Source organism: Camelus bactrianus, chromosome 9 (genome assembly GCF_048773025.1).
Source record: "Camelus bactrianus isolate YW-2024 breed Bactrian camel chromosome 9, ASM4877302v1, whole genome shotgun sequence".
NCBI lineage: Eukaryota > Metazoa > Chordata > Mammalia > Artiodactyla > Camelidae > Camelus > Camelus bactrianus.
This window is the reverse complement of record NC_133547.1, coordinates 39,269,520-39,290,191: the sequence shown is the minus strand read 5'-3', so window position 1 is coordinate 39,290,191 and position 20,672 is coordinate 39,269,520. Positions and strand designations below refer to the sequence as shown.

Sequence of the window (20,672 nt, the reverse complement as noted above, 5' to 3'; positions counted from 1 at the left end):
TTTCCATTTCTACCCATTTCTTCCTTCTGCTGCCATCCAATAAAGCCTAATTCCTCTTCCACATAACATCCTTTTAAGGATTTCAGCTATAAAACAAACCAAACTCTGAATAATGCACACCCACAAAATACACTTAGACAGAGGTTAGTGGGGAACAGAGCAGGCAGAAGGAGGACAGTGGGAAGTGGCGAGCATCAGCCTTGGGAATCCTGACAAGATTCCTAGAGGAAACAAGGTTTTCATGTTAACAACCAGTTTGGCACATAAGAAACACAAAATATTATCCCTCTTGACCCCTCCTTTGGCCAGCAAAGGAAGTAGTATCTTAAGAAAGGATGAAAAGATAGGTAGCAGTTATTAATCCAACAAATCTTTTTTTCTTTTGTTCAGAATTCCATCATGCCTCTTTTTCCCCAGAAAGCATTAAGGGTATTAGTGTAGATATTCACAGCAACAGCTCCAAAGTGCATCTAAATCACACAACAACTCAACTGTCAACCAAAGTGGCTTTCACTACCACTTTGAGGTTTAGGTTCTTATTTATAATATGGGCAGGAGGTGAGGTATTAGAATTAACTTAAAATTAAGTTAAATTATAATTTAATTGAAACATTTTTTCAGCCATATCATAATAAAATCTAAAAATTCATCAGTCACTTAAAAAAATGTTAACTTCATATTTATTAAAATGTAAGCATGTAATTAAATTAACAAATGGATATAAATGGAGCTGCAAAATACCTTACTTGATTAGGACTGCACACAGAACCATTAAAAAAAAACTTAAAACAAGCAAGACAGAATGCTATCCACCATTTTACCAAGGACAATTTAGAATATGGTCTTACTTTTTTCAAAAGAACAGTACCCTCCTCAAGTCATTCTTAAATTTCAATCTCCCTAACAATTAAGCAGCATTTCTTATCTTACAATTCTTCACTAAACAAACAAGCAATTCTTGATTCAGTGAGTCACACTACAAAAACTCTCTAACCAACTTAGTAACAATGTGTTCATTCATGTTCCACATGGAGTTAACAAACCCACTGCATATTTAACACATAGTTTATATATTACTAGTGTAACACTAATAACATTTGCAACAGATATTAAATTATGAATTGTTCATTAAGATAAGAAAATTTAATGACAGGACCAGGAAATGGAATGGAAATTATAGGTTTGAAAGAATATTAAGAAGTCTTCAAGTCCCCACTAGAACTTAAATAAATAATAATCTGCAAGGAACACATGTACCCTTAATAGCATCTCCCAGGTTTTAAAAAACTTCTCTGCTAACAAAGCTGTTGGCTCACAGCATCTTTTGGTCTGACTATAGATAAAAAGAAAGCAATAATCATTTTCCATACCCTAGAAACTGATAAAAGCACACAGAAAGATCAACTAGTGCATAACTCTGATTGCCTCAAATTTAATTATCTGATTAGGAAATCAAAATAGGCAGACTCCCGGTACACACCTAGGTGGACTTCCAGACACTGTCCAAGGTATGTAATCAGAGTAAACAATAAAACCTAGCCCTGCTTTACTCCACTGGCAGTAAAGTTATCTTCAAACTAGGTGACTGGGAAACAGGGGATAGACAGTTACAACTACAGCTGACCCTTGAATGGGGTTGAACTCCACAGTCCACATATGCGGGGAATTTTTTCAATAAATATGTACTACAGTACTACATGATCTACATGTTGGTTGAATCTGCAGATGCAAAACTACAGATATGGGGGACCAACTGTAAAATTATACATGGATTTTCCACTGTGCGGGAGGTCAGCACCCCTAACCCGCACATTATTCAAGGGTCCACTGTGTTTCTTTTGTCTTTGTTTCAATTTATCCAAACTATCTATTCCTGACTACAACTTAAGCGCCAGTTACCTTTGGTCTGATTTTTTCATTTAGTGTATCTATAAACTGGTAACACTATCAGATTATAAATATAACTTACTTTTCTTGCCTCCAGGTTAGATAATCTAAATTCTTTAAACTTCTCTTATCCTATTAACTTCCTCTAAGGTACAATGCTCAAATTACCCAAATCCCTCTCAGTTGTAATGTTTCAAGTCAGATACAGTAGCCCTTTGTCAACTGGAGCTGGCATAAATATTAAGGAAGAATCAAGAACATACTTAAAATAAAGTTATTTTATATTAGAATTCAGGGTACAGGTTATAGTAACAAATACACATCACAGTACTAATGGGGGTAGCAAAGTAAGATGCCAACACATCCACTTCTAAAATAAACTCAAGTAACTACCCTAGGTAAACTGGTTATTTTCTGCCAAATTATGTACCTGTAGGTAGACACTAATTTATTTGTAGATGGACTAAATATGTCCTGTCACCTAATCCAAACATCTATTTCTAACTGCATTTTACCTGAAAGATACAGTGGAAACAATATGGCAAGTATAAGGAACAATACATGCAAAATCAAAAGTAGGAAGGTAAAACCAGGAAGTTTACATAGAAGAATATAAGAGTATAAAAAAGCAGACGCTGTAGTAAAGTCCAACAGAGAGTTCAGAGCATGATTTTAGTGTGGCAGGCAGACATCAGAATATAAGACTAATGTGGAAAACTAGTGTTCAGAACAAGAGAATAGGACCAAAAATGTCTGGGTACTTGATTAAGTAATCTGGCTGAGTACTTACAGAAAATTGAAAACAGTGCCCATTGACTAGATATGAGAGGCAAAGGTCAAGCAAGGACAGAGAACTTATGAGACTTCCAGTTTTGAGGACAGGGTGAACAGGAGCAATGCGCAGTGACTGACAAATTGGATTGCAAGAGTGATAGTTTAGAGAGGGAAAAATGGAATACTCATATTAAACTTGTACTTGGTAAAAATGCTATCTTCAGAAATAATGGCTGAAAGAAACAAAGATATTGAGCTTGAGATAACCTGAAATCAGACAAAATCTGATAAATGGGGAAGGATGGAGTGGGGAGAGAGGGAGTGACTGATAATTCTTAATTTTTGCACATCTTTAAAACTAAAAAAGTTTTAAAGTACAATGATATAAATGTCAAAAACTGCGATGTCAGTGACAAAATTAAAGAGACACTGCAATGGGAGAAAAAAGCAATGCATAAAAGTTCTGATTCTTTATTCAACACAATCTCTAAACCAATAATATAATCAAACTATTGCATAATACTATGAACTAAAGATAACTCAAGATGATATGCGTGTGTATCTATCTATATCTACAGTGCTGAACATAGTTTTAGTACTGATAACTGTCATACATACCAAATGTAAATTACTTTACATGATCCCAAATTAATAAAATAAACAATCATAGTGCCGAGTAAAGCAGATTGCTCCAATTTCTATCATTCTGGAGAAATGAGAATTTACTACAGATTATTCTGTAACAACTGTATCAGTAAAGTTTTCCTTTAGTAAATATATAATCCTAAAGTATGCACTCCAATTAAGGTTATATCTTAATTTATTCTTAATCTTTAGGTCTGCAACAATACATATAAGTCTGTAAAATGTTAGGCCAAGTTAGGTTAGAAAACAAGTGTAACTAACAGTGTAACTACTAACTAAACACGTTTTATTATAAAGCTCTTCTAATAAGTTGTTTGTGACTATGGAACAGCTAAATAAATTGAATAAATTCAAAGGATAGATTAGAATAATGGTTCCAGATTCCAAGTAAATCTGTATCTTAAAGTCACAACACCAGTCAGAAGGGTTCCCATGTGCATTTGAAATGAATCCTCCTAGGTCATTTGGAAAACCAGCAAATATATGCAAAGTAAAGGCACTATTAATTTTAAACTCTCATATTTATTCTTGGCAGATTTAAAAAAGAAAGAAAGAAAGAAAGAACTTCAGGTCAGGAGCTGTGGATACTGAAAAGGTAAAATAATGAATGCAACCATTTCAGAGTAGTGTAACCCCAAAACAATATAAAATAAGAATTCCTTTTCATGTTTTTGAATGTTTACACCAAACAGCTCACCATTCTAAACAACTCTAGGTAAACTTCCTTTTTCGGTGAAGAGTAAAGTACTTATATTTTTAATCCATCACATAAAGCTAAAAGGACGTCAAAGACTATGTTTCCTAGATAACCAAAATACTTAATAAAAGCCACATATGCAATTTCAAATTAGATAAATACTAAAAGAAAATGTAATCTAGAAGAAAGAGATTTGAATATTTCAAGCCTTCATCTTAGTACTGCTGTTAAACAGTGAGAAAGGACCAAGCGCACGAGTCTACCTCAATGAGACATGCTGAATGTTTGTAGTTCAACAGGAGTTTCCAAAGCTCTCTCACAAAGCGCTACCAAGATAATCATTACTGCATGGTAGTCTCTTAGTATCTTAGGGTTTGGCAGCCCATGATAAATTGGAAAGAAGTTGAGTATTTTCCTGGGGAAGGTGATAAACCAGAAAGGGGCTGTTTTTAGATTACACATGGAGCCAATCTGAATTATGCCCGTTACTATACTAATCATTAAAACTGCTGGTATGAAATTACAGTCCTTAGTGATTACAATAATTCAACAGAGGATGAAGCAGTTGCTTAAAAATTTCAAGGCCAAAAGGAAGATTACTTTTATGCAACATCTTTAATCTTGGTTACCTTTTTCCCCTGCTAAGCAATTAATAAAACAAAAGTCCTACTCCGACAAGATTACTTACTTATTTTAAGAGTATAAATATGTCCAACTAAAGGGAAAAGGTCTTACATATGTTCATTAGAATAAAATTTGTATTTTTCTCCATATTAGTTTTATTTCTCCTCAAACTGAAGCTCAAAGTTTACAAGTAATGTTGATTTTCCCTCCTATAAAACAATTTTAAACAAAGATTGTCCTTTTAATCCAATAGTAAAATTAATAACCTTTTGGAAGAGTTTCAATTAGACACATAAGAAAGGTGATTTTTAGTTAATTATTATAAACACATAAAATTGGATATATACCGTATTTTAACATCAAGGTTACAAAAGACACACAATGATAGTTTTTTTTTAAATTCTAAATTTTAATCAACCTCAATTATATTTCCAGTACATTCCAAATGACTACACAGATTATGAGGCCAGGAGCTCACAAGAAAATGTTTGCAATCTAAAAACACCAACATACACTAAGCCCAATTTCCAAAAAAAACACAAAAATTCAAACCAAAATATATGTATTAGTCCTCGCCCTTTCCAATCAGTAATCTTTTGTTAACAAAGAAACAAATTATTGGATAAACATGATGTTATTAATAGGAGCTCAAAGAAGTAAATTCAAAATAAACATAATCTTATGAGGAAATTACTGTCAGAAAAAAAAGAGAAATACTTATTAGTAAGCAATGGGGAGAACACAACTTTGAGAAACAGTGGTCACCAAGTCACCAGAAAATATGACCCACAGCCCTTTATTGCTACCAATGTTGGTTTAAGCCATCAGCTTAAATCAATTAATATATGTATGGGAAACAATAATGAAGGAGAAAAGAATTGGTCCTTTCTACTGAGCATTGTTCTTGAGTTAGTAAATGACAATGTATCAGTCATCTTAACAGAAGAATTTTGAAATGGCAAAACTGGTTTCAAGTACACTTTTAAGCAGAAATAAATCCCAAATGCAAAAGGATAATAAAGGCCTTAAAAAAAAAATCCCTAGAGAGTTTGAATTTCGAACCCTTCATAGGAAAATACACTGTTTTCTCCTTCCAAAAGTTATCACCATTCTGTGGAAAAATGTTTCTGCTCAATTCAGTAATGTTATGAGACCACATGAGAAGAATCACTCTAAAAAGGACCAAGGAAAGCTTTGTGGAAGCGAGGACATCTGTACTGAGCCTTGAAGGATGGGTAAATCTTATTAGGCTAATCAAGAAAAGGCACTCCAATCATGGGAAATGGCTTGAGCAAAAGCAAGGAGGTGGGGATGCAGAGAAAGTGGGCCCAGGTGGGTTAGGAGTAGGAAAGAGAAATCTAAGAAGGCACTAAATTGTGAGGGACTCTATGCATGTGGCTGAAGCAGTACTTGGCCTTGCATTCAGATAAAGAGGAACCTTGGAATTTTTTCAACAAAGGAATAGCAAAGTCAGATCTGTGTGTTAGGAAGATAAACTGGCAGCAACATATAGGGCAGGACAGGACAGATGAAAGTCACTGCTAAAACTCCAGAAACCACTACTGAATAGGAAGCCTTCTTTCCTCATCTCACAACTCAAAGCAAATTGCTTTGCACATAATCGATGTCTAGCAAACTTTCTGGATTTCTTGCCTGGGAAGAAGAAGAGAACTACGAAGCAGCAAAGAATCCTGTAACAGCGAGAAAACCAGATTTTAATACGTTTCTGCTCTACGCTAAAGGATATATTCATATTCAGCTAAATAACTCAGGAAAGTCTCACTCTTAATTTTTTACTGTTTTTATACAGATGATAAAAGGGATACTGAAAGTGTTATGTGATTTATAAAGTACTATAGGAAGACAGCTGTCTTGAAAGAAGGGTTGAAATATCTATGCATAGTTCATGACAAAACAGCACAGCACATACAGGCATCTAAAAAGTAGGATTATGTCTCTACAAATGGAATCCAAAGAACTGGAGGAGATTTAAACAAACACACTGAAGCAATTCAGCATGTGCTTTGGGATCAGGCCATGGTCTGAATCTCAGCACAGTGACTTATTAGTTATACGATCTTGAGCTAGTTAAATTCTCAGTGCTGGTTTGGGCATAACGATATCCATCCAACATGTGTCATGATGATGATTAGAGATATGATTTATAAAAAGCACCTCAGTGCCTGGCTCTGATACTTAACAAAAGTACTCAGTATGGTAGTAATAATGATAATTGCTATTGTTATTATAAAAAAGAACATGTCTATTAGAATCAACTTGAATACTAGTCTTAATCTATGTCAGGTTTTCAATTTTAAAATTTCAGAGGACTAATTACCAAATTTTTATCTTTTAGGTAAATCTTAGAAATAGTTTATGCTTAAGAACAAGGCCATTAAAAAAACTACTAAATCCCACCTTTGCTTTAATTAGCCTAGTACCAGTCTGAGATTTATATTAAAATTTAGTATTTGTAACACTGTCTGGTTTAATAACAGAAGGAAATACAACCAAACTGCTTATCTAGCCAAAGAGGATTTGGAGGGAATGCCTCTACACCAGTAACACACAACTTTTTACATTGTATCTGCTCCACTCCTTATATTATAAATAATGGCCTGAGAAAGAGTTTGCCAGACGGAATCCATGGTAATGCGTAAAGAAGAGCAGGTATGAGACTACCCCAGACACACACACACACGCGTCAACCAACAGCGATCCTCCCTTTTTAACGTTGCTTACTGACAATTAACCAAAGATGCTTTTTGAATAACGACAAGAAAAGCAAAAGTGGAATTTATCAGGTAATCACATTGGTGGTTATCAGGCCGCAAATCTTCTGTGCACCCTTCTAAAGTGGCAGCTTGAAAATTCAGCTTCCTATACACGCCACCAGACTCCGATACAAGCCGACCGAAAGGAAAGCCAAGAATCTACTTCGTTTAACTCCACAAGAGGGTTAAATTATGCATTAAGGAAAATAAAATTTCCATCCCTACTCGTTTTCTTTGCGAGTTCAAATGATTCCAGTTAAAATGAGCTCACTGGTTATCACTGATACAAGGAAAGGACAAATTTTCTGTCTGTTACTATTCGAAGATATTCTATAGGTTTTCAGGAAAGGGCTTTCTTAACATTCCACGTTTGCGAAAACCTTCTGCAGCAACTACCCATTTCCACGGTAAATCGACCAGTTGGTGCCTCAAAGTTCATGAATTTCAAAATGGTAAGTGCAGGTGTCTGACAAAGACTGCCCGCTTTAAGACAGCAAACTCACGACCACACGCGAACGCGATCTGCCTCGGATTTAATTAATTCCACAGGGTTTCGGATTTTTAACCTACTGTTTGTTTCTTACACTCAGAATACATGAGAAGTCGTTGTGTTCTATCATACTTTTTTATTAAAAAAAAGCTATAAGCAATGAAGCTCTTAAGATTTACTCTCATTTTAAAATCTCCAACCTGAAAGCAACTAAGCGCTCGAACTGGAGCGGGCTGCTCTTCACTCCGAGTTTCTGGTTTCTCGACGCCGGCCCCCGCGACCACCCCCCCGCCTCCCTCCCGGAACAAAGGAGGTCGCCCCCAGACCGTGGATACAGAGCCCGCCCCCGACCCCCACACACGCCCCCTCCCGGTCGCCTCCCTCCGCCGGGCGCCCACAAACGCCCCTCCGAACTCACCTCCCCACGGGCCGGCGAGTCTGGGGAGCGCGGCGGACGCGGCGAAGCTGCAGCAGCTGCCGCCTCGGCGACGGGCCGGTGACTGCGGCCCCTCCTCCCCGCGGCGGGTCCGCGGCAGAGGCACTGCTGGAGGCCGGCGCGCACCCCCCGCCCCCCAGAGGTCACGTGGGCCAGAGCTCCGGGCTCTCCCGGTGTCCTCCGGGCTCTCCCGGTGTCCGCCGCGCGTCAGCCGCCACTCAAGGGCCCTGCGGCGCCGCCCGCCCGCTGCCACGCCCCTCCTCTGCGCCTGCGCCCCAGCTGCGGGCGCTCCCATTCAAACGGACGACGCCCCGCGTCTTTCGGACTCGCCAATGGCCGGCGCGGGAGGCGGGGCGGGGCGAGGCGATCCGCACGGGCCTCCGCTGTCCAGGACGGGCTGGCGTGTGCGTGCCAGACTCGGGGGGACCCTGGGGCACTTGGTCCTCCGCTGCCCCGGGGTCTGTCCTCAGCCACCGAATTGAGTTGCTTTCCTGCCCTCCTGTTTCTTCTTCACACACTGAAGGACGGGGCGATAAATACTGTCCAGAAAGAGTCCTTCAGAGATGGTCTAACCTAGACCCTTTTAAAAGATGGGCATCCCAAACAAGCCCCGCCTGCCCTGAAGTCTTGGTCCCGGCCTGGAGAATGAATCTCCCAGCGGCATTTGCAGGATGTTTAAGAAAAAGAGGTCTCTGTGAAAGGAACAGAGGGACCCGTGTGAAAGTCTGAACAAGGCTGCCTTAGTTCTTGAGGCTATGTCACAGTTCTGGCGTTTCCAGCTGCTAAAAAAGCAAACTTGTGTTGACTGCAGAATCGCTGGTTCCCGGGAAAATTGGGTGGCAGTTTTGCTCAGTTTCAAGCTGCTACATTCTAAATGCATTGGGAAAGTTTATTTCCATTCACTTTCTCTCCACATCAAGTTAACCAAAAAATAGATCTGTTTGATCTTCACAAAAATACTGTTGTCACTCTGGGCTAAAGAATCTGATGAATTTAATTAGATTATTTCTCAAATAGATATTTCTTCACTGAAATGAAATGTAAATGTTTTTACAGGCATAAGGATGTACTAAGAAAACACCAGTTTCAGTTTCTCTCTGAGTAATGGCCATAACCAGTGATCCAAGCAACATTTCTCTTATTGGGAGCATAGTCTGGCAAACTGGTTAAATAACAGCTTTGGCATCAAACTGGACCTGGATTTGAGTTCCACCTTTGCCATTTGCTGGTTGATTGACCTTGAACGAGTTTTCCTTATTCTCCTTAGCCTTAGTTTCTTTAGCTGTAAAAGACAAAATAGTAAAATCTCTTTTAATATGTAAGGGTGGTTGTGGTACTTCAGCGAGGTAAGTGTTGTTAAATGGTTAACATAGTGTCTGACTGCTCAATAAATGGTACCTATTATCATTATTATCAACAACTACCCTTAATATCAGGTGCTTATAAACAACAACTGAATCAGCTGGATGTACTATTTCAGAGGTATTATAATCCCATCTTACTTATAAATTCTTTTTTGGGTGTAGATACGAAAGCCACAAAGGAAGTACAGTAGACCAACTTCAGCATGAATAAATGAATCATTATTTCCCCCTTGAAAATCTTCTCTTACACCTGAGACTTTCGATCACTGATAATAGTTATGTCCATCTTACTCAAGCTGAATTATCTTTTAAAGTATCTTTTAAGAGGTATAGATCAGATTATGTCACTCTCCTCCTTGAAAACCTTCAGTGACTTCTCATTTGATTTAAAATGAAATCTAAATTCCCTACCATGGCCCATAAAGCCCAAAACATCATGCCCTGCCCACCTCTTCACTCTCCCGCATTCCTCCCTCTTGCTGGCTCACTTCCCTCCAAGTACACAGGACATTCCTCAGACCCTAGAATTGACTAAGATTCAGGGTTCTCTCAGGGCCTTCTCCTTGGCAGTTCCCCCTGCCGAGTTTATTTCCCCAGACTCTTTAAATGGCTGGCTTCTTTTCAGCCCTCAGCTTTTAGCTTATTCATCACAGTATTCAGCAAGTATTTACTCAGTTTTTGCTATGTGTCAGGAACTGTTCCAGGTTCTGGGAATATAATAATGAGCAAGACAGAACACAGCCCCTGCTCTCATGGAATTCAATTAAAATAAATAACAAGAAAGATATCAGGGTGTGATAGGTCGCAGGCAGAGAATTCAAGGTAGGATGAGAGGAGCTGGAATGACTGCTTTACGCTGGGGGTCAAGGTAAGAGAGGCCACTCTGAGAGGACGGATTCAAACTGAGATTTTAATTACAAAAAGGAGCCAACTTTCAAGCAAAGCTCAGGGAAGAACACATTAGGCAAAGGAACAGCTAATATAAGGCCTAAAGCGAAAGCCTGTGAGGACAAGCTTTGTGGGTTTGAGAAACTGGAAGGAGGCCACTGTGGCTTAAATGCAGTGAGAGAGAGGAGAGCATACAGCATGAAGTCACACCCGGTCATGTAGGCCCTTGTAAACCAGGGGAGGGCATTTGGGCTTTATTTTCTCAATGTTTTAGAAGCCAGTGGAAGATTTGAAACATGGGAGTAACTTCATCTGTTTATACTGTGAAACAAAGCCAGAATTCAAGACATTCTATAAGACAGCTAGCTCAGATTCTTCATAAACGTCATTGTCATGAAAAACAAACCAAAAAAGGTTAAATCTTGATGGAGTTCTAAATCAGAGAGGAGAGAGGGAGAAGAAGGGAGAGACTATAAAAGACATTTAAGAAACAACTGGGGAAAGTTGAATATAGACTGTATATTAGATGATATTATGGAATTATTGTTAATTTTCTTAGATACGACATGGAATTATGGTTATATAGGAGAATCTATTTTGAGAAGCTGCAAGCTAAAATATTTAAGGATAAAAAGCCACGACTTCAGCCTCTTCAGTCTCTTTCCAGAAGACTACAAAAGAAAATTGCCTGTAATCAGCTTTAACATAGGATACAGGAGATATCTGTTCTGCCTTTAAAAAAAAAGGCAATAATCTACTCTACCTGGCTTGTCTGAAAAACTCATGTGTATAATTTAAAGTGGTTTCAGTTTGGTGGTGCCCTCAGGCAACTGGCAAAGGTAAACCAAGTCATATTTAGAGAAACCCAACTGCTGTAGACTGAATGTTTGTGTCCCCCCCTAAATTCATATTTTAAACCTAATCTCCAACGTGATGATATTTGAAGATAAGTCCTTTGGGAGGTGATTAGGTCCTGAGGGTGGAGCCCTCATGAATGAGATCAGTGCCCTTAATAAAGGAGACCCCAGAGAGCAACCTCACCCCTTCCACCATGTGAGGACTCAGTGAGGTGGCAGCCCTCTGTGAACTAGGAAATGGGCCTCACTAGACACTGAATCTGCCAGCACCTTGATCTTGGGCCTCCAGCCTCCAGAACTGGGAAATAAATGTTTTGTTCAGGCAATCCAGTTTATGGTATTTTGTCAACCCAAACTGACTATGGCACCAACTTAGCCCAGACCCCAAACATTTCTACAGAAAAATTTCCAAGACATGTGAGTTCTGAATCAAATCACAAATAATACAAAGAAACAAGGCATCTTGGACAAGAATTAGCAGAAAAAAAGGAAGAAAAAAAAAAAACAGACAACAAAACCAAACACCTAAAGACTTTGAAACTGGAATAGATTATAGTCATAGATTATAAATAGTCATAGGCTTTTTAAAGAAATAAAAGATTGAAAATATAAATAAAGAACAAACTTCTATAAAAATGAGTGGACAGGTTTAAAAAAGAACCCAACAAAACTGCTAAACTTTAAAAAAAAACAATAATTAGAATTTAAAATTCAATGGACAGGTTTAACAGCAGATTAGATGTGCTGAAGAGAATGAGCAAATTGGCAGACAGACCTGAAACAAATGTGAGCAAGGCTTGTTCTAAATAATTCACATGTATTAATTCATTTAGTCCTTATACCAGTCAGGCTCCAGGTATAATCTTTAAACACTTTAAAGTCCTTAAATCAGTGATATGAAACAAATCTTTTCATATAAAAAAGAATCATAAAGGAGAGAGTGAGAAGCTCTAACATACGTCCAATCGAAATGCTAAGATGAGAAGAGAAATAGACGATACTTTCAGTAGGATTTTTAAAAAGAAAAAAGAAATTTACACCTAGACATGAGTTAGTGAAAATACAGAGCACTGAAAACAAAGAAGCAACCTCAAAGCCAGTGAGGAAGGAAGGACTGATTACCTCCGATGGAACAACAATTAGGCTGACAGGTGACTTGGCAATTGCAAACATGTAAGCCAGGAGAAGAATATCTTTGACATTATGGTCAGAGAAATGACTATCAGCCTAGAATTATTTAACCAGTGGAAATGTCTTTCAATATGAGAACAAAATAAAGGCATTTTCAGGTAAACAAAAGCTGATTTTGCTATCACAGACCCTCACTAACTAAAGCTATATATATTTTCCTTCAAGAAGGAAAATGATCTTGGATGGTTAAAGATGCAGGAAGGAAATAAAGACCATATTAAGTGGTAAATATATAAATAAATATAAACAACTATTAGCTGATATCATTGCTCTTTCTTGCCTGTAAATACATTCATTCATATTCAACGACACATATGTTGAAATGCCTATTACGTGCCAAACACTATGCTGGGTGCTAGGGACACAGCAATGGGGTTCTCTACTGCACCATCGCCACACTACTAGATGAACCCCTGGTGTTGACGCTACTGACAGGCTGCCTTTAGCATTTTCCAGTGCTTTAAAGAAGAGACGGAAAAATGAGTGTGCATAGCCTTACAGCCCGCAGGGTTGTTAGGACAGACCAAGCTTAGTTTTTTTTTTCCCCAAAGCTAAAAACTTTTCTCTGAGTTATAAATGACACCACTGAGTCAAGGCAAATTTGAATAACCAGGTAGATAACACCTGTTGCTTCCCTTTTCAATAAGTCTGTCAGAGAACAACAATGCTCCCTTGACTAAAAGAAAGCCAGAATGTTGGGTGTGGAGGTTCCTCAGCAAACATGTGGACTTGGTAGCTCCACCTTTCAGAATTAAAAAGAAAAAAATGAAAGGGAAGGAGCTTTCCAAAGAAATACCCAAGAAAGGGGGCATGGAAAGGAGACTTCAAAATACAAGGGAAACAGACCATTATCAGGCTTAATCTTTGAAATTGAGTCTTTGAAATCTTTGGAATATAGAGTGAATCAGTCGATAATAATAGCTAAGATTCATTGATGCTAAATATGCAATAGGCACTGTTCTAAGCACTTTACATGTTTAAGGATTATACCTGGAGCCTGACTGGTATAAGGACTAAATGAATTAATACATGTAAATTGTTTAGGACAAGGCCTTATTCATAATAAATATTAGATAATTTTTGCTTTTTCTATGATTTTGATTAGTATTTAATCTTCCCAACAACCCTATGAAGTAGGTACTAATATCATCCCCATTTTACAGAATCTTAGCTTGGTTTCCTAGAAGCAGATCCTAAGACAGGCACTTGGATACAAATGATTTCTTGAAGGAGTGCTTTTCCCAGAGGAAGCTGTAGGGAAGAGAGTAAAACAGGATGGAGAATAAAAAAGAGCCGAGCAAGGAAATCTTAGCCTTGGTCTGAGTCATTGAGAGAGGGCTTTAGAATCTAGAGCATAAATTTCACCGCAGAATAGAATTAGCCCCCACTTTAGAGGAAAGCGCTGGCTTTTTGTTCCCCTGCATCGGGATGCGGTGGAACAGAACTTGCTCAGGTGTGGCAGCTCGGTCTAGTGCAAACTCTACAGAGCGGCTGGGGGGCAGCTGTAATTCCTAGTAGCCAACCTCACTCACAGCAGCTGGGAGACGAGTGTCCTATTCAGTAAAGGGCCTCTGAGCAGGGTATCCCAACATCATCCACCACAGCTGGTAAATAGCAGAGCCAGTGTCTCCTGCCTCCCAGCACCGCCCCCCATCCCCACCCCCACCCCCACCCCCATGCTGCCTCTCCTGAAGTCAAAGGAAAATGGTAAATGGAGACACATGTGACTGACAAAGGGTTAGTACTAACTACTTAGCATTTAAAGAGTTCTTACAATGAAACAACCCAACAGAAAAAAAGGCAACAACCTGATAGAAAGGCAAAGGACAAGGACCAGCACTTTACAATGAAACTTCAAGAGACCACAATGAGCCCACATATGAACTTCAGTTTCACCAGCGTTTAAATAAATGCAAATTAAAACCATAGGACACCTATTTTGCCTATTAGATTGCAGATTGTAAAGAATGGTAATATTGTTCGTAAGGTTATGATGAAATTAGTCCTCTCACGTGCTGATCTTGGGGCTGGAAATTGTTATAACCATTTTGGAAAGAAATTTTATAATATATATATCAAAAGCTTCAGTAACTCTTGACCAAATAATTCCATTTTTTAGGACTTTACCTACATAAATGATCAAACAAGTGTGCAAAACAAATGAACTAGATGTTCATCACATTCACTTCACAATCATAAAAAAATTTTTTTAATTGAAGTATAGTTGACTTACCATGTTGTATTAGTTTCTGGTGTACAGCAAAGTGATTCAGTTATACATGCATACATTTTCTTTTTCATATTCTTTTTCCATTATGGTCTACTACAGGATATTAAATATAGTTCTCTGTGCTGTACAGTAGGACTTTGTTGTTCATAATCATTTTTAACATGGAAACATTAGCCACAATTACATGTCCAGAGGATTGGTGAAAACAGTTATTGTTTTCCATACAATGGAATATTATGCAGCCGTGAAAAAATGATGGCTTACATATACACTGGTTGACACAGAAAGATATTCTCAATGTACTGGATTGAGTTCTTTGAGGAGAAGATTATAAAACACTATAAATGTTAACATGGCCTAACACATTTTACAGTGTATTCGTTACTTTTTAATTACTTTTTGTCATTAAAAAACTAGTCATATTGTGGATAATAGATAAATGAGCAAAGTACTGAGATAATTCACAAATGAAGAAATAAAAATAGCTAATAAATATATGAAGAATGTCCAATCATATCAGTATCAAAGTCCTGCAAATTAAAACAACATTGAAATTTTTTTTAATTGATGGAGATTTTTTAAAATGTTACTGTTCAGTGTTGCAGAGTATATATCAGTATATCACTCCCAGGTTGCTGATGGGAATATATGCTTGTATAGATTTTTTGAATTCAATTTGGTTTATATAATAAGAGTATTAAAATATTTATACTCTGTCCTAATACTGTCTCACCTAAGCATACATCCAGAGGAAATAATTTAAAATACAAACAAGAATATTTACTGTTATGTTATTTTAAAACATTAAAAACCTGGATACAACCTAAATGTCTATCATTAAGGAAATGACTGATTACAGTCTCGCTGTATACTGGATAGAACTATTTTTAAGTTTATTTATTTATTTATTTTTAGAGGGGGTGCTGGGGATTGAACCCAGGACCTCATGCATGCTAAGCATGCGCTCTACCACTTGAGCCATACCCTCCCCCAACTATTTTTAAAAGGTATTTATTTTAAAGCTTTTAATAAGATGGGGGAGAAGTTCTTGATGTCAAGTGAAAAACATGTTGCACAATTATTTGTATATTACGACCCCAGCTATGTAAGACGCGCTTAATAAACACTAGAAAGAACAGAGCTGAAGCACTGTGACTCTTTGCACTTTTCTCTACTTTTCACATTTTCTGTAATAAGCAGAAAAACATAGAAGAATTTTTTAAAAGTCTAAAAACTAAGAAAAATTACTATGGATTTGTATACTCTTTCTCTCCCCATAAGTGTGCCTCTCTGTCACTTTCTTCTGGTGGCTTTCTATAAAAAAAAAAAAAAATGCTTCGATATGAAACAGGATTAAGTGCTTAGGGATGAGGGGATACAGGGAGTCTGGGAGTCTGGTGAGGGTGGGGGGACTAACCATTCCTGGACAGAGGGGCTCCCAGGATGCAGAACTTTCTATCTTAAACCGAGGACAGGAGTTGGTAAAGGCAGGTGAGCACGGCAACCTTTAGGGCTTGCAGAACAAAGAAGGTAGGTGTAAGAGGCCTGTCTGAGAAAGAGAAGCAAGTGAGTAGTCTGGGGCTTTCACCAGGAAACAGCCCTGTGGCTTTTTTTACAGGGTTAACTTTTGGGGTTCTCTAAAATTGAGGTGGTCAGTGTCACTGCTGAAGAGCAGATCTGGAGGCTGCCTGTTAGCAAAGCAATCAAGTGCTCTTAATTCACATGGTGTCATGGGTGAAAGAAATTGCACAATGAAACTTATTTACTACCCTATTATTCTGAAGATCACTTAGGAGGGTGGATTGCTTAGAAAGGAAGCGAGACTCCCTTATGACCAGCCTAGCAATCTTCCGTCTGTCTGACTTCTGTGTGTCTGTTTGCCTCTAGGATAGTTTGCGTACTCAGATGTTTTCCTCTGAAGATAACACCCATGGTTTTATGATGATATTATCAGTCTTAATTATGGGATTGCAAATGTGCCCAGAGGTTCCTTTTGAGCAGGGAATCATGCAAATCTAAACTGCATTCATTTAGAACTCTTTCCACCTTAGCAGCTAGACTCCACTTCAGATAGGGGTCACTGACCCTTCCCAAGCTATTTTTTGCGTCAGTAGGACCTCGGTAGGACCCTGAGCCCAGAGACATAAAGGACTTAGTAAGAGGTGCCTCACTTCCCAGTTAGCTCAAATTCCTCCCAATAAACCAGGTGTAGTCATCCTACACACACTTGCTAGCTAGCTTGCTGGAGGGATTGTGCAGAAAAGAGTAGATCTTCTTAAGAACATTGAGCAACACCACCACGTCAGTGTCTATGAATTCTCTTCATTGCTTCTACTCACAACCAATGACAACTGCCCACTCCCTGACCACAGGCTTCTTTAAGACATCCGTGAGTGCTCAGAAACCCTTAAACCCCTGGGGAAGGTTTATAGATGTACTTCTTTCTATCAAGCTAAGTATAAAGGTTTTTTAAGTCCAGCTCTCTCAATTAAATTTCTATACTTGCGTGTCCTTCCACTAGGGGAAGAGGAGGGGGAGGGACAATGACTGGACATTTATTGAGCACTTCCCCCTACCCACCACCCCCCACCATGTGTCAGACACTGAGCAAGGCACTCTACATACTTATCTCATTTAATCCCCACAGATACCTTTATCCTCATTTTGTGGATGTTCAAATCACTGGGATAACTTAATCAGGGTCCTTAAAAAGGAGCAGAGCTAAGAGTCTGGTTTTTTAAACACATGTGCTCTTTCCGTTCTCGCTCAAGCAGCCAAATGGGTCTCCCTCCTTCCCTCCCTCCATCCTCTCCCTCCCTCTCTCCCTTCATCCTCTCCCTCCCTCTCTCCCTTCCTTCCTTCCACCAGTATCTTATAAATGTGATAAATGCCATTAAGGAGATACACAGAGAGCTCTGAAGGCTTACATCACAGGAACCAGAAGTAGCAAAGGAGATGGGGGAAGGTTCTGGAGGAGGTGGCATCATGAGAGATGAGTAAGAAATAACTAGGTAGAAAGAAGGAAGGTGGGGCAGACACTTTAGGCAGAGTGAACAGCATGAAGGGAAAGGCCCAAGGTGGGAAGGAGACTGGGTATTTGAAGAACAAAGGAAATGAAGGGCAGAGACTAAGACAGCAGAGTGAAACTTGGCTGGCAAGGCAGACAGGGGCCAAGGAGAGTGAGTGCTTAGAGCTGGGGGAGAGGATTCTAGTCCTTCACTGAATGTACCTCACACTCACCTGAAGCACTAAGGAAGGGGAATATTTTGGGTCTTGATGGAGAAAACACTCTTTATCTTTAGAGTAGTGTTTCTAGTGAAGGCCCTCTTGGCACTGGATGCGCTAATCCTTTGTACAGGACTGCTCTGTCCCTTGCTTCCGCACCGGTCTCCAGGTAATCTATGGCAGCAGCAACTCCCTCCTCTCTAGTCCAGGCACTGTGATAACCCCAAACACCCCCACACATTTCTGAGGTCCTCTGGAGTGGTCCTCCCTCCTCCTGAGACCACTGCTCTTATTTGGGCTGCAGGAGTGTCACTGCCACCAGCCTTGTGACCATGCTTTATCTCTTTGCCGATCAACATCCAAACTCTTCTTTTGGTGGGTGTCCTTCCTACAGACACAGGCTCTGATGTTTGTCTCTATGACCTACTGGGAGCATCTTAATTCCATGCAGTCGCTGTTGAGTCTGCCATATGCCAAGGACAGGCTAGCGACAGAGACAGATGTGAAACACTTACTTACTTTACGGTGGGGAAAGTGCAACTGAGGAGGCTTGTGCAGGGAACGGAGTTGGTGGAGGAGGAGGCGATGACCTTTCCTGGCCATTGAGGTCAGGGAGGAAGGGCGTTTTCCAGGTGGAGAGGACAGCAGCACATTCATGGAGACATAAAACACCAGGTGAGCTTGCCAGCTATAAATAGCTTGGCATTGTTGAAGCATGAATTTCAAGTCAGGGTGTGGTAGGAAGACAGGTCGGAGAGGGAGGCTGTCACAGTTCACACAGGGCCTCATATGTCACACTGAGGAGCTGGGGTAATACGCAAAATAAACTCCCAAATGTGTTATACTTGTAAATCTTCAACCATCCTGAAAGGATCACATCTGAATGAGGTGTTTAAGAATTTTTTGAGGAGCTACAGAGACAAGGTCACTGCAGTGTGACGTGGTCTCTCTCAGGCTTATAACCTCATTTATGAAGTTCCTGTGTGCCTTGGACGATATTAAAGTTTCTTCTCATGGATTTTAACAGCTTTATTGAGCTATAACTGACAAATAATAAACAGCACATACTTAAGTGCACAAGTTAAGTTTGATGTTTATATGACATGCATATACTTCTGTGAAGCTATCACCACAGTCGTCAAATCCATCCATAAAAATTTCCTCATGCTCCATGGTAATCCTCTCCCAACCTCCAGCCCAACCTCAGGCAACCACTGATCTGCTTTCTATCACTATATATTAGTTTGCTTTTTGTAGAATTTTATATAGATATGTATTCTTTTGGAGGGGGGGTGTCTGGCGTCTTTCAAGTAGCATACTTATTTTGAGATTCACCCATGTAGCTGCATGTATCAATAGTTATTTTTCATTTTAAAAAACTTCCCACTTCTGAGGTATGCCCTCCTACAGTATTTACTATGTCTCAACAAATTTGCTCCGTGGAATAACAAAGCTCAACATTAGGAGGGGCTTTGGGGATAACAGTTTCCCCTGGAGGCACAAGAGATACTGCTTGGGGAAGAAAGGATGAGGCATAGCTCCTAGTTTTTTAAGAACTCTCCAAAATATAAGAGAACTGTGCTAAGCAAAGTAATGGTTCCCAAAGATGTCCACATCCTAGTTCCCAGACCTGTGAATATATGACTTTACATGTCAAAAGAGACTTTACAAATGTGATTAAATGAGGGATCTTGAGATGAGGAGACTACCCTGGGTTATCTGGGTGGGCTCACCTTTGTAATCACAGGGGTCCTTATAAGTGAAGAGGGAGGCTGGAAGGTCAGAGTCAAAAAGAGGTTTGAAGATGCTGTGATGTTGGCTTTGAAGATGGAGAAAAAGGGCACAGGCCAGGGAATGCAGACAGTCTTTAGAAGCAGAGAAAGGCAAGAGAGCGTAACCCCCTCTGGAGCCTCCAGAAGGCGTGCAGCCCGCTGACACCTTGAATTTAGCCCAGTGAAACCCGTTTTTGGACTTTTGACTTCCAGAACTGAAGTGTTGTTTTAAGTCACTAAGTTTGTGGAAATTTTGTTATAGCAGCAATAGGAAACTGATACAATTACCAATCCTGTTTAAAAAAAAAAAAAAAGATGACTCTGACCACTTCTATTTCCTCTTCTATTTTGTGACATGTGGTCTGAGAGGAGCAGAAGCAAGTTGGCTTTGGAATCAGAGTGACCTATACAAGCTGCTCCTCTGAGCTGTTTCCTCATCCTAAAGGAGGATAATCTAGCCTTTATCTTGGGGGGGCTGTGGAGTGGATTGATGAGATGATATACACAAAGGGAAAAGCACATAACAGACCCTCAATAAACATTTGCTTTCTTTACTTCCCACCTAATACTTGAATCCAAGGGACTAAATCCTTAACTGCTAGTGACCTATTGTGTAATTTTGGCTAAACTGCTTCCTCTCCTTCAATTGGTTCCACGAGGTTAAAGGGAGATACTTATTAAGTCTCTGAAGTGTTTGTGTTAAGTCTGTAAGAGTGTTTATTAAGCCTCTTAGAGTTTGCCATGTGGCTGGATACTCTTGGTTAAAAAGTGTTATTTAGATGCAAAGTGCTGTTATCTTTTGAGCAGGTAATTATTTC

The 20,672-nt window shown here is 39.3% G+C and overlaps 1 protein-coding gene and 1 long non-coding RNA gene across 3 annotated transcripts in view; both read right to left on the bottom strand.

The window, feature by feature from the left end:
* The window catches only part of GPSM2 (G protein signaling modulator 2), a 48,561-nt gene extending 40,097 nt beyond the window's left edge, over positions 1 to 8,464 (bottom strand). The window contains exon 1 of one of the 2 annotated variants that reach the window (XM_074370086.1): positions 8,310 to 8,464. The gene's annotated coding sequence lies outside the window, so the exon portion shown is untranslated. The remainder of the gene's footprint in view (positions 1 to 8,309) is intronic. The other variant, XM_074370087.1, reaches the window with a different exon arrangement.
* A 671-nt stretch (positions 8,465 to 9,135) lies between these two features.
* Positions 9,136 to 20,672, bottom strand: part of LOC141578621 (uncharacterized) — a 31,753-nt gene continuing 20,216 nt past the window's right edge. The window contains exon 3 of the long non-coding RNA XR_012509166.1: positions 9,136 to 9,609. This is a non-coding gene — a long non-coding RNA (uncharacterized LOC141578621). The remainder of the gene's footprint in view (positions 9,610 to 20,672) is intronic.